Source organism: Meles meles, chromosome 9, assembly GCF_922984935.1.
Source record: "Meles meles chromosome 9, mMelMel3.1 paternal haplotype, whole genome shotgun sequence".
NCBI classification, from domain to species: domain Eukaryota; kingdom Metazoa; phylum Chordata; class Mammalia; order Carnivora; family Mustelidae; genus Meles; species Meles meles.
The window spans coordinates 110064403-110078442 of record NC_060074.1 but is presented as its reverse complement, the minus strand read 5'-3'; the positions used below and the strand labels follow the sequence as shown (position 1 = coordinate 110078442).

The following is a 14040-nucleotide window of genomic DNA, read 5'->3' as shown; positions in this document are numbered from 1 at the left end:
TATTCCCTCTCCTTCAATTTTTTGGTAAGAATTTGAAGAGTATTGGTATTTATTTTTCTTTAAATGTTTCGTAGAATTTACTAGTAATGACTTTTGGTATTCTGCTTTTCATTGTTTGGAAAATTTGGATTAGTAATTCAATCTTCTTTCCCTTTTTAGGTCTATCAGGCTTTCTATTTCTTTATGATTCAGTCTTGGTGGGTTGCATTCCAACCAGAATTTATTAATTTCATCTAGATTTTCTAATTTTTCAGTATACAGTTGTTCATAGTATTCTGACAAAATCCTTTTTTCTTTTTACTTGTTTGACTCTTCTGTTTCATTTTTAGTCTAGCTAATTGTTTATTAATTTTCTCATTTTGAAGAATTAACCCTCAGTTTTATTTATATTTTCTATTCTCTCTTTTGTTTATCTCTGCTTACAAGTATTTTCTTCCTTCTGCTAGTGTGTTCTTATTTTCTAGTTTATTAAGGTAAACATTTAGATTTTTGGTTTGAAACCTTTGTTCTCTTTTAATGTAAGCATTTATAGCCATAAATGACCCTTACCAGAACTGCTTTCACTGCATCTGAAAAATGTTATTATGCTGTGTTTTCATATTTATTTGTCTCAAGATATTTTCTAAATTCCTTATGATACCTTTGAACCATTAAAGAAATATTGTTTAATTTCCAAACATTTTTTGACCTTCAGTTTTCCTTCTGCTATCAATTTCTAATTTAATTCCTTGTGATTGAAAAGACATATTATTTTTTTTTTCAAAAATTTTAAATGTATTAAGAATTGTGACTACACACATGGTCTATCATAGAGAATATTCTGTGTGTATTTCAGAAAACTGTCCAATCTACTATTGTTGAGTTCAGTGTTTCATAAATGTCTTTTAGGTCCAGATTTTCCAGCAGTGATTACCTCCCTCAAGTACATGCCTTTTGTGAAGGACCTCTTCCACCTGTCCCCAGAAAAGAAGAAGAAGAACAAGAAGAAATGCCTGCTGCAGAGCCCCAACCCCTACTTCATGGATGTGAAGTGACCAGGATGCTACAAACTCACCACCATCATTAGGCATGCAGGAATGGTGACTTTTGTGTGTTGGCTGTTCCATTTTCCTTTTCCAGACTACAGGACAAAAAGCTAGTCTCACAGAAGGATGCTCCTTCAGATGGAAGCAGCACTTTCAATGGTAAATCAAAATGAGTGGGAAACTATCTCAATAAATAGATTTTGGATTAAAAAAATGTCTTTTAAGTCTAGCTTATTAGTAGTGTCATAGATATCTTCTATTTCTTTATTGACCTTCTATGTTGTTCTATCCATTATTTAAAGTAGACATAGGAATCTTCCACTATTATTGTAGAGCATCTTATATCTACATTCAGTTGTGACAATGTTGGCTTTAGATATAAAGGAACTTAGGTGTTTGGGGCATATGGGTTTGTAATTGTATCTTTTGAAGAAATAACACTTCCATTATTATGTAATGTCTAAACTTGTAATCTATAATATATTTTTCTAACACTTCATTTTTTAAGTACTAATAGAATGACTTCTGTTTTTGTTTGGTTATAATTTGTGTGAAATATCTTTTCCTCTTGTTTCATTTGGAGCACAGGTTTTTCTTTAGATCAAAAGTGAGTTTCTTGTAGATATTATATAGTTAGATGCTGTGTTTTTTTTCTTATCCATTCTGCTAATCTGTACTAATTGGAGAGCTTAATCTGCTTAAAGTAATTGATGATAGGAAAGGATTTGCTCCTTTGGGTGTTTGTTTGTTTGTGACTTACAGCTTTTTTGTCCCTCCTTTCTTCTGGCTTTATCTTCCTTGTATTAATATTATTTCTGTTATATATTCTCTACATATTTTTCTTTGTGATTGTGACGGGATTACATAAAGCATCCTAAAATTATAGCAACCTATTTTAATTGATAACAATTTAATTTCAATCACATTAAGCAATCTTTATCTTTTACATTCCTGCTTCTTCCCTCACTTCATTATTTATATCACTAGTTATATCTTTATATATATGTACCCATTAACATAGATCTAAAATCATTTCATATATTTTTGTCTTTTAAATTCTATGAAAGAATAAAAGTGTAGTTTAAAAGAAGTCTATAATAATACAGTTTTAAAATTGTTTCATATATTTACGTCTATCAGTAACTGTCTACTATTTTGTTTTTTTCCAACATGAAGGACTCCATTTGATGGAAAACAGTAATTTTATTTATCTGGGAAAGTCTTAAGTTACTCATCATTTTGAAGGACTCTTTTGCTAGATATGGAATTATTGTTTTTTTTTTGTTACTTTTTTCTCTCAGTATTTTAAGTATTTTATCCCACTTCATTCTATCTGCAAGATTACTGCTGAGAAGACAGCTTATTATCTTATAGAGCTTCCTTTGCATATGACAAGACATTTTTCTCTCAGGACATCCAAGATTCTCTCTTATGACTTTGGACAATTTGAGCATAATATTTCAGTATGAATATCCTTGGTTTTTTTCTACTTACATTTTATTAGCCTCTTTTTGTATTTTTGTATTTATCTCCTCAAATTTGGAAATTTTCAGCCATTATTTCTTGAAGTAAATTTCTGCCTCTTTCATGCTCTCTTTCCAGGACATAGATGGGGGTCTACTTGATGGTGTCCCATACATCTCTTAGTTCTGTTGACTTTACTTCATTTTTTTTTTCTTTTTGCTCTTCAGACTCAATGATTTTAAATGATCTGAATTCATTTCCCTGATTTTTTTTACTCTAATAACTCTAGGCTGCGGTTGAACCCCTCTACTGATTTTTTTCAATTCAGTTGCTATGCTTTTCGTCTTCAGAATTTTGGTTTGATTCATTTAAAAATAATTTATGTATCTTTGCTTATATTCTCACTTGGTTAATATATTGTTTTTATTTATTTATTTTTATTTATTTTTGAGAGAGTGAGAGAATTAGTAGAGGGGCAGAGAGAGAGAGAGAATCCTTGGGCAGACTCTCCCACTGATCATGGAACCCCATATGGGGTTTGATCCCTGGACCCTGAGATCATGACTTGATCCAAAATTAAGAGCCAGCCTCTTAACTGACTGAGCCACACAGGTACCCCAAATATATTGTGTTTTAATATGTTTAGTTTCTTTATTTTTTCTCTTTTAGCTCATTAAGCATATTTAAGAAAGTTTTTCAAATTCCTTATTAAGTAAGTGAGAAGGCTGAATTTTCTTAGGGTCAGTTTCTGATTTATTTTGTTTGTATAAATGAGTGCTATTTCCCAGTTTATTTGTATGTTTTATATTTTGTTGAAAATTGGGCATTTGAAAAATAAGAATGTTTCTCAATCTTTGTTCACTAATCAGCTTGGAGTGCACGTGCAAGGTCTTTTCAAATAATTGTGCAGGATGTATCTTCCCTGAATCTGTGGCTCTGTGTTTTTTGTTTTGTTTTTCTTCCCCTCCCAGTTCTCTGGTATACATTGTTATTTTTAAATGTCTTAATTTTCCTCGCAATATTGCTTTTCTTCTTCTCAAAGTCTCAGGTATGTTGTTGTATCCCTTTTCTTAGCATCTCTTGCCCCGGGAAGCATGGATACACCGTTCCCTGAATCAGTATCCTACCTCAGTACCTTTCATTGTTTTTAGTGGCCTCCATTCTGATATTCAAACTGCTACTGTTTCTATGAGTGCTTTAAGTTAGGAAAGAGAGAAACCAGTCTCTTTGGCAGTTCATAAATAAGCCAGAATGGGGGTGCCTGGGTGGCTTAGATGGTTTAGCATCTGCCTTCAGCTCAGGTTGTGATCTTGAGGTCCTGGAATCAAGCCCTGCATCAGGCTCCCGGGTCTCTGAAGAGTCTGCTTTTCCCTCTCCCTCTGCCCCCTGCCTGGGTTTTTCTCTCTCTCTCTCAAATAAATAAATAAAATCTTAAAAAGAAACAAACAAACAAAAAAGCCAGAATGTGCAAGCACGTTTCATTTCTGTATTTTCATCCTGAGGGAGGAGCCTGGGGCTGTGACCCTGCCAAGATTTACTGGGCCTGGGGTGGCAATAAAGATAGCAAAAATGCCACAGTTTCCAGCTGAATGTGGCTTTATCATGCGTTGGCAATCACTTAAGTGTTGCTGCTTCTTGACTGATATCTAGTGTTCCCACAAAGTTACTTTGGTCTTTATATTGTTTGCTTGTTTGTTTTCATGGAGAAATGAGGGCCTAGAGCTTCCTAGCCCATCATTTTTCTGAAGCCCTATAGTGATACATTTAGATTCTCTTTTAATCTCCTTTCATGAGTATTCTACAGATATTTTCTTTCCAGTTACCACGGGGATTACATACAATATCGTAAAGTTAAAACTATCTAATTTGAATTGACACTGACTTAAGTGTAACCTCATACAAAAATGCTACTTTTGTACAGCTGTATTCCTAACCCCCCCAGTATTTTTCATTGTCACACATTATAGCTTCATAGATCATGTCCTTAATGTCATGAATACATTAACATTTTTATACAATTGTCTTTTAAATGCTACAGAAAACTTTTAAAAATTAACAAAACATTAATTATATTAATATGTATATTATGTAATAGTAATACAATAATAACTTAGTAACAATAACACTGAATTTTATATTTGCCTATGTAGTTACTTTCACTGGATAGTTTAAATCTCATATGTCTTAGAGTTACAGTCTAGCATTCTTTCATTTCAAACTAAAGGGTTTTCTTTTGTATTTCTCCTAAAACAAATCTATTGATAATAAACTCCCTTGCTTTGTTGTTTACCTTGGAATCCTTTGACTTTTTCCTCAACTTTGAAGGGAAACTTTGATGGATATAGAATTTTTTACTTTCCGGAATTTTTTACTTTCCAAAGCTTTTTCTTCTTTAGTACTTTAAATAGATCATCCCACTGCCTTCTTTTTTTTTTTTTTACATTGTATTTATTTATTTATTTATTTATTTTACATTTTTTAAAACCAGAATTTGTATCTTTTATTTCTTATTTTTTTTATAAACATATAATGTATTTTTATCCCCAGGGGTACAGGTCTGTGAATCGCCAGGTTCACACACTTCACAGCACTCACCATAGCACATACTCTCCCCAATGTCCATAACCCCACTCCCAGCAAACCCCAGTTTGTTTTGTGAGATTAAGAGTCACTTATGGTTTGTCTCCCTCCCAATCCCATCTTGTTTCATTTATTCTTCTCCTATCCCCCTAACCCCCCATGTTGCATCTCCATATCCTCATATCAGGGAGATCATATGATAGTTGTCTTTCTCCGATTGACTTATTTCACTAAGCATGATACCCTCTAGTTCCATCCACGTCGTCGCAAATGGCAAGATTTCATTTCTTTTGATGGCTGCATAGTATTCCATTGTGTATATATACCACTTCTTCTTGATCCATTCATCTGTTGATGGACATCTAGGTTCTTTCCATAGTTTGGCTATTGTAGACATTGCTGCTATAAACATTCGGGTGCACGTGCCCCTTCGGATCACTATGTTTGTATCTTTAGGGTAAATACCCAGTAGTGCAATTGCTGGGTCATAGGGTAGTTCTATTTTCAACACTTTGAGGAACCTCCATGCTGTTTTCCAGAGTGGTTGCACCAGCTTGCATTCCCACCAACAGTGTAGCTTTTGCACAGCAAAGGAAACAGTTACCAAAACCAAAAGACAACTGACAGAATGGGAGAAGATATTTGCCAACGACATATCAGATAAAGGGCTAGTATCCAAAATCTATAAGGAACTTGGGAAACTCAACACCCAAAGAACAAACAATCCAATCAAGAAATGGGCAGAGACCATGAACAGACATTTCTGCAAAGAAGACATCCAGATGGCCAACAGACACATGAAAAAGTGTTCCACATCACTTGGCATCAGGGAAATACAAATCAAAACCACAATGAGATATCACCTCACACCAGTCAGAATGGCTAAAATTAACAAATCAGGAAATGACAGATGCTGGTGAGGATGCGGAGAAAGGGGAACCCTCCTACATCCCACTGCCTTCTTAACTTCCAACTGCCTTCTTACCATCCCACTACATTCTTACCATACCACTAACTTCTTACTTTCACCTTCTCAAGAGAAATCAGCTAATAATTTTATTGAAATTTTCTTGTATGTAACCAGTGCCTTTCTTGTGACTTTCAAAATATTCATTTGTTTTTGGCCATTTCATTATTGTATGTCACCTTGTGGTCTCTCTCTTTGTCTCTCTCTTTTTTTTCCCACCACTACTTAGAGCTCATTGCATGTCCTGCATGTATAGATTTAAATATTTCATCAAATTTTGGTAGGTTTTATTTTTCTTCAGTAATCTTTTGACATTTAAGATGGTTGTAATGTAAACACTGTCCAATGGATGGGGCTTGAAATTATAAGTTAAAGGTTGATATACCTGGAGGTCAGAGAAGACATTTAAATTAAATGATCAAAAGTGTTCATAAATTGGGATAATCATTAGAAAAATTAACAACACGCAGTTATCACAAATAGGTAATTTTATAACATATATCCAGCTCATGGTTGCAGGCTGAAATATCTGCACTGTCCAAGATTTACTTTCTCTAAGTATCAAGACTAGTCCAGGAGATAAGCACAGGGTCAATCAACTATATGTTCTAAAATTATTTTCCTTTTTTTTACCAGGATATGTCCAGAAACCATTAGCTACCTCCAGAGATAAAGTATCCTTCCAAATTAGAGTTAGAGTTGGAGAGGGGTTAGACAATATGTACACAGGCCCACTTAGTCAAATACCTTAGCACTGTAATATGAAGGAATCCTGCCTTTATTCTCACTTCAGTCCATTTAGATCAGGGTTCATGGCAAGAGAAGCTTTGTTGGAGGAATTTGATGGCTGAAGTGGATGTTTAGTATCTCTGAGATGGTAATATTTTATTTTTGATCATGTTAGTACTTGATGATTTTTAGTAAAAGAGCCTGAACACATAATGCAAATATATGTCTGGACTTTAGACCGCAGGTCAATGGAGAGCAAATATTTTATGTTCTACAGTCATAAGGTCTGTGTCATAACTAGTCAATTCTGCTTTTAACAAAAGTGGAGCATAGACAATATGCCAACAAACAAATTTGGCTGTGTTTCAGTACAAGTTTACTTAATGAAACAAGTATCAGGATAGACTTGGCTTCTTGGCCATGGTTTCTCAATCCAAGCTCTAGATTCTTCTAATTCAGTGTGCTTCCCCCTAAAACTACATAAACATATTCTTTATTAAAAGATCCCTGGATACCATCCTGAGTACCTGATTTGGAATATGAAAGTGAAGACCAGGATGTTGCATTGTGATTATAAGTTTCAAGTGTAACTTCATGTACACTGAAGTTTGGGAACCATTGTACCATATGATGCTCCAAAGAGAATATATAGAGAGAAAATTTTGTTATTCAGAACAGAAATGGAAAGCCTTTCTTGGGAGATTGGAGGTTAGAGACAACATTCAGTAGCTCAGTCCTACAATCCTGCAGTAAAAGGAAAATTAACTAAAAGAAAAGAAAGTTAAGAGAGAAGAAAATTGAGAGAAAAGTTTCCCACATTATAAGTGATACAAACTACTCTTTTTCTAAATTCTGCAAAATATGCTTGATTTAACAGATGTATAACAACCCTCAACAACTTTTCAACTGAAAGATTCAGGTGTCAGAATTACTGGAAGTCCCCTCCTAGCCATTCCCTGGAATTGTTTCTTCTCTTTACAAGAAATTACACAGGGTAAGGTTAACTACAGGTCTACATCTGAGAGAACGGCTTGCCTGTCTACTTGAAATAAATAATAGCAGTATTCAAAAAGTTCATCTTCTTTCCTGCACCTGCACAATTGGCTGGGTTACATTTCCAGCATAACAAACACCCATCCCAAGAACACTGGGATTCGTTACAGGAATGTAAATAAACGATACTGTAAAGAACAATAACCAGCACTCATTTCCCAAGTGAATTTCCCTAATACAAGGGAAAACAATAAACCCACAGAGGGTTTGGCTTTTTTAAATGAAACATGTTTAGCCAGTGGGAAATACTAGACCTAATGACCATGGGTCACTTCAGATGACTGTATTCTGTAGTATATATTGCTGTTCTTTATTGGAATCCTCTGTTTAATTAAGAATTATATTAAACAGTTAACAAACTCTTTGTTTTGGTTTAACTACTGTGTTTTCCACAGCATAAAATATTCATCTTCATACTATCAACATAAAAGACTATACCAGTTGTTATGCATAAAGTTACAATGGAATCGACTCTCCTCTGACTGTAAATGAATGCTAATGATAGACATAATCGAGGTAAACCTAGCAATGTGTGCTATGATTTCTTTGTGTAATTCACAGATCATAGTATCAGCTCTATCTGGCTATGGTATTTAAAAGAGGGCATGCATATACAGTCTATAATTAAGCAGTTGGTTAACAAATGCCTAGTAATTGTGGTCAAGAATTGGCTATTGGGGCACCTGGGTGGCTCAGTTGTTTAAGCCTCCGCCTTCGGCTCAGGTCATGATCTCAGGGTCCTGGGATCGAGCCCCGTATTGGGCTCTCTGCTCAGTGAGGAGCCTGTTTCTCCCTCTCTCTCTGCCTGCCTCTCTGCCTACTTGTGAACTCTCTCTCTGTCAAATAAATAAATAAAATATTTAAAAAAATTGGCTATTAATAATACATATATTACTTTATATTACATGTATTACTATATGAACACACATATATGTGTATATATGTGTGTATATATATACATATATATATATACATATATATATATATATATATATATATATATCCTAGAGATTATGTGAATTTGTGGCCAATAGCACAGAGAAGGAAGGTTAAGGTAAGGAAGGTAAAGGAAACTGGGATTTTGCATTAAAATTTAACTCTGTGACTTTGGGCAAATAAATCCTTTGCATATATGTTTTCTCGACTTTCAAAAGGGGAATAGAACTTGCTCTACCTTTGTTGATTTTATTTTGAGGATCTAAAGAGAGTCTATGTGAATATTTTTAGACAAATATGTTCTTACATCAATGCAAGTTGTTCTGAAGATATTAGACATCAGGTAGTAGAACATGGATACATTTTGCCAAGGGATTCTCAAAGGGGCAGGTCTTTGCCCACCTTGTTCTTTGTTTTCTAAGATTTTTAAAGAGTTTTATCTCATCTTAAGGAAAATTTGTGAAGAATATGACAAAATAGATCCAAATCAGGATGTCGATACGTTATTACAACTCATCTATTTAATTTAACAGAAAAATGTATAGCTGTTTCTAGTCTGTTGTATGTAAAACTGTTTCTCCATCATAAAAACATCTGATTGAACATGTAGGGCCATTTTAATAGAATAACGATGTGCCAAACATCTTCAAAGCACCATGGAAATCTTTCTTGTTCTCAGATACATGTGAAAGAATAAACTCTATGATCAAAAAGCTTATGTTTGTAATTAAAACACTATTGTTATATTTCAAAAATGTTCAAAACTTTATTTAATCGAAAGGCAAGTGGCTATTTATGATAGGAAAACACTTGTATAGAATGACAAAAAGCAACCACAACAATAAACATTTATAGGAAAGGGAGAAAATTGCAGGATGGGCATACATACCAAAGAAAAAGTGGCATCCTACACTCATGTGGTAAAACAGGACAAGAGGTGTTTTTTACATTTTATGTGTCTAACAATCACACAACAGAATGCAACGTTATTAAATTAAATAAAAGATCTATATTTTCTAATTAAATGAAACAAGCTGGGATTGGGAGGGAGACAAACCATAAATGACTCTTAATCTCACAAAACAAACTGGGGGTTGCTGCGGGGAGGTGGGATTGGGGGAGGGGGAGCGGGCTATGGACATTGGGGAGGGGAAGCAAACCATAAGAGACTATGGACTCTGAAAAACAACCTGAGGGTTTTGAAGGGTCAGGGGTGGGAGGTTGGGGCAACCTGAGGGTTTTGAAGGGTCAGGGGTGGGAGGTTGGGGGAACAGGTGGTGGGTAATGGAGAGGGCACGTTTTGCATGGAGCACTGGGTGTTGTGCAAAAAGAATGAATACTGTTACGCTGAAAAAATAAATAAAATGAGAAAAAAAAAAAAACCTAAACTAAAATGAATAACCCTCAATTAATTACACTTGTGCTAATACTTCATTTTATCATAGCTATTGTGGCAATTTCAGTTGCATATGACTATATTCATATAAGATCTATGCTAGAAAATATCACATTAAAAAGTTGTTCCTGGACTCCTGACTTGCTGCAAAAAGAATGTATCAGACAGGCTTTCTTCTTTTCTCACAGAATCCCTGGCAAATTCCCCAAACTGGAAAGAGTGTGGAAATGAGAAGATTTTATAACTTAAGATGGAAGAAAATACTATTGTAATTAATCTGTAGCCTCTGAAAAATCCATGCTTGAAAAGTTCTAATATAATTCATTGACTAAACTTCTCTTCCCTCGTCATGCATACATGTATACACTTAAATCTTTCACAACCAAGTTGCTGAAGTTTACAACAATTTATTCCTGAGATAATCTAATTAGTGAGAATATGTTTAGATGTCCTTATGTTTCATATTAACCTATATCTGACTGCTTCATGGAAGCTAGCTTGCTTTAATGTCAGAATAGATAGGTGAAATAGGTGAGTTAGAAAATGTATTCAACCAGATGTTGCTCTAATTGTTCTGAAGCACAAGTAATAAAGCAGGATCCAACTTCAGGCTTCTGGAGCCCTCTGACATTTATTTGCATTTGATCTTAGATAATTCTGCTAAGCCTCTGGTACTCTTTGTGAGTGGTGACAATTAGTGTATAGAACTCTCATAAAGTTAGAGTGAACATTAATTGAAAAAGAAATCCATGTAAATAAATTTAGCTTAATTCGTGTCCCATAAAATAAAATCAATGCGTATGGTAATGATCATGATGACGGTGATCAGGGTGATCATGACAAAGATGGCATACTGATAGCAGATAATAATAGTAATAGTGCTTCCCAGTAGTAATAGTAATATGTGTTCCCAAACACTGAAGACCACTGCCTGAATGGGACAAAGTTTTTATAGAATCTCATTAAGAGGGGCATCGTTGCGGTTCTGTCTTTGGCTCTGTCTTTGGCTGTCTTTGGCTCAGGTCATGATCTCAGGGTACTGGGATCCAGTCTGCTCGGTGGGGAGCCTGCTTCCCCCTCTCTCTCTGCCTGCCTCTCTGCCTACTTGTGATCTCTCTCTGTCAAATAAATAAATAAAATTTTTTAAAAAAAAGAATCTCATTAAGAATAAACTGTTTTGATTTCAATAATCAAGGGAACAAAATGTTTGGGCTTAGAATAAGTGACTTTGAAACAATTGGCTCAGAATACACCAAATTGTAGGAAGTAGTATTGAGAGTATTATTTCCATTCTAGTTATTATTTTCATGGGAAACAAAAGTTTTGTCAATGCTGGAAATAAAGTGACAGAAAAAATAAGTCATTTAAATCATTCTCTGGGTTTCATGCTAAGAATTAATCTCCAATTTAACAAATCTTACCAAAAGAAAGTGATTTTTACATTTTATATCAATTAAGAAAATTTGATTATGAATGTTTTTCCTTTAAAAGTAGGTATGTAGGGCACCTGGGTGGCTCAGTGGGTTAAGCTGCTGCCTTCGGCTCAGGTCATGATCTCGGGGTCCTGGATCGAGTCCCGCATCGGGCTCTCTGTTCAGCAGGGAGCCTGCTTCCCTCTCTCTCTGCCTGCCTCTCTGCCTACTTGTGATCTCTCTCGGTCAAATAAATAAAATAAAATCTTAAAAAAAAATTAGGTGTGTAAATTATTTAGTTATATTTCAAAATAAATCTTGATAGACCTTTGCAATTATATGCCTTATCTTAGGAACAGTATAGGTGGGATATTTAGAATGTCTTAAAATTTTTATAATAATAAATAGAATTGAATAAAATCATTCTGTATTTTTTGTATTGAGTCTCAGAAGTGGAAGTTGGGAAATAAATACCTCGAATATTTATATTCACATGGACTGTTTATCATCTATTTAACAAAATTATATTTGAGATATTTGCTCCAATTTATACTTCCACCAGCAGCTCATGAGAATATTACTTTCATGATAACAATATTAGAATAATTAAGTGTGCATTCCATATGTGAAAAAATATATATCATCCTGTATGTACATCTCTAAACTCTTAAAAATTGTAGAAAAGTTGGGAAAGAGATAGATCTTGAGAGATTGCAAGTTCATTAAGATTGACATATGATTGGTAGGGTTTCACTTTCTTTTAAATTGTTCTTCCCTTTGCCCTTTTTCCTTTGTGTTTTGGGAACCTATTTCCAAATGTCTTCATTGTGTAACAATCTGTACTTCAAATCAGTGTTTTTTTTTTTATCACATTGCATCTCGAGGAATGCTGTATCTATCTTCTAGGTGCACCGCTGTGTTAATTTTGACAAGTAACTTTTCAGCCAGTGATGTGACAGACTTTGTTTCAATTAGCTTTAATTGAATCCAAGTAAACATTGAATTCAGTGTGGAAATATATGGATCCAACATCCCCTCAATTCTGTCAATGTTGAATTCATCCTTTTAAACTAGAACTAGCTGAAATGACAATTTCCAGATGTAAAATCCAGGTGATATGAATCTTTTGAAAACATAAATTAGACACAAGTTTTAATTTATTTATTTTTTTCAGCGTAACAGTATTCATTGTTTTTGCAAAACACCCAGTGCTCCATGCAATACGTGCCCTCCCTATTACCCACCACCTGGTTCCCCCAACTTCCCACCCCTGCCCCTTCAAAACCCTCGGGTTGTTTTTCAGAGTCCATGGTCTCTTATGGTTCACCTCCCCTTCCATTTTTTTTTTTTTTTATAAACATATAATGTATTTTTACCCCAAGGGGTAAAGGTCTGTGAATCGCCAGGTTTGTACACTTCACAGCACTCACAATAGCACATACCCTCCCCGATGTCCATAACCCCCTCCCCTTCTCCCAACCCCACCTCCCCCCAGCAACCCCCAGTTTGTTTTGTGAGATTAAGAGTCACTTATGGTTTGTCTCCCTCCCAATCTCATCTTGTTTCATTTATTCTCCTCCTATCCCCTAACCCCCCATGTTGCATCTCCACGTCCTCATATCAGGGAGATCATATGATAGTTGTCTTACTCTGATTGACTTATTTCACTAAGCATGATACCCTCTAGTTCCATCCACGTTGTCGCAAATGGCAAGATTTCATTTCTTTTGATGGCTGCATAGTATTCCATTGTGTATATATACCACATCTTCTTGATCCATTCATCTGTTGATGGACATCTAGGTTCTTTCCATACTTTGGCTATTGTAGACATTGCTGCTATAAACATTCGGGTACATGTGCCCCTTCGGATCACTGCATTTGTATCTTTAGGGTAAATATCCAGTAGTGCAATTGCTGGGTCATAGGGTAGTTCTATTTTCAACATTTTGAGGAACCTCCATGCTGTCTTCAAGAGTGGTTGCACCAGCTTGCATTCCCACCAGTAGTGTAGGAGGGTTCCCCTTTCTCCGCATCCTCGCCAGCATCTGTCATTTCCTGACTTGTTAATTTTAGCCATTCTGACTGGTGTGAGGTGATATCTCATTGTGGTTTTTGATTTGTATTTCCCTGATGCCAAGTGATGTGAAGCACTTTTTCATATGTCTGTTGGCCATCTGGATGTCCTCTTTGCAGAAATGTCTGTTCATGTCCTCTGTCCATCTCTTGATTGCATTGTTCTTTGGGTGTTGAGTTTGCTGAGTTCCTTATAGATTTTGGATACTAGCCCTTTATCTGATATGTCGTTTGCAAATATCGTCTCCCATTCTGTCAGTTGTCTCTTGGTTTTGTTAACTGTTTCCTTTGCTGTGCAAAAGCTTTTGATCTTGATGAAATCCCAATAGTTCATTTTGCCCTAGTTTCCCTCGCCTTTGCCGATGTTCCTAGGAAGATGTTGCTGCGGCTGAGTTCGAAGAG

General features: G+C 35.2%; 1 pseudogene; it reads left to right on the top strand.

Annotated features, from left to right (window-relative positions):
- The first annotated feature begins 920 nt into the window (after positions 1-920).
- On the top strand, positions 921-1188 carry LOC123950453 (annotated as a pseudogene).
- Positions 1189-14040: the final 12852 nt, after the last annotated feature.